Here is a 1,334-nt window from a genome sequence, read left to right on the forward strand (position 1 = left end):
ATTAGGTTAAATATGATTTGTCGATTGAAAGATCCCTAGAAAGAGCAAATGACCAATCAGAAACGTCGAGTTGAATCACAGTGTTTTTGATGGATGTACTTTTCATGTATTAATTGGAGAACAATATCAACTTTAGATTGTGTGTCCGCTTGTTTTTAAAACAATTTATATTTGAGGTAATAATTATTTACTACCTTAATTTATCAATTACGTGTTGTTCCATTAAAATAAATAAATCGTCGTAATAATATAATTTTTATTCCATTATAATTCCACCACTTGACACAACAGTTCGGTTATAACGTTAATATGTAATATACGTTAATGTGTAATGCAACGTTAAAGTTTAATTAATATATAATTGATACATTTAATTTTAAGCTACAAAATTACAACAAAATGGAAACATATTATTTTTGCATTCAATTAATTTTATTCAGTGGAAGATAACTTATTAAGTGAAAGCAAACAACTTTGATAACTTACCTAAAATATTTTACATGGAAGACAGAGATAAATAAATAAGCATCGTAAACGATCTATAATATGGACATTGCAGAAAACTCTCAATTATGAGATGCAATAAGGGATTCTTGAGAAGAATTGTGGCCTGATGAAACAAAGTCTGAAACAACTTAGTCATAAAGAATTCATATAACTGACTAAGATAGCTATTGACAATGTTATTGAAAATGATCCATTGTTCTCTGCATTATTCTCAGATAGTTACGATAGAAGAACTTACATCACAGGTAGGACAAGCTATAACTTTATTCTTTAATTGTGGAAAATTGCCAAACCTTGCGTTAATGTTTGAGATGTTTATAATAATTTATCATTTCTATACTTGTCTATTTGAATTGATCAATCATCCTAATAATATAATTTTTGTTTCACCATGGCTTCCACCACGAGATACAACAGTTCTTGATCTTAAGAAGACTATGGAGCGACACATGTGTTTATCTTTTGTAAGGGAAAATGTCCGGAAGGTAATAAATTGTAAGCACATTCGGATAAAATATCATCTTTTTTCAAACATGTTAAACTTCTTTGTAATAATGAAAATGATATGATATATGGTATTTAAATTCAGCTGAATTACATTTTATGAAGAAAAGTCGAATGTAAAATAAATTGGAAAGAAGTTAATATCTTGAAACAACTTACTTTTATTACCTACTTGTGTTACTTTTTACTACCTAATATTTTATTTAGTTTAATATTCAAGTAAAGATAGTTGATTTACTGCATAGTTGAAATTATTCAAATAATATATAATGCATATAAATAGAGGTGAGTCTTTCTGTGAAATATTTACTGCAAATTGTTAT

The 1,334-nt window shown here is 27.1% G+C and overlaps 1 pseudogene; it reads left to right on the forward strand.

Moving 5' to 3' along the window:
- Positions 1 to 546: 546 nt before the first annotated feature.
- Positions 547 to 1,152, forward strand: LOC106751334 (annotated as a pseudogene).
- Positions 1,153 to 1,334: the final 182 nt, after the last annotated feature.

Source organism: Dinoponera quadriceps, unplaced genomic scaffold (genome assembly GCF_001313825.1).
Source record: "Dinoponera quadriceps isolate SergipeBrazil2010 unplaced genomic scaffold, ASM131382v1 scaffold11449, whole genome shotgun sequence".
NCBI lineage: Eukaryota > Metazoa > Arthropoda > Insecta > Hymenoptera > Formicidae > Dinoponera > Dinoponera quadriceps.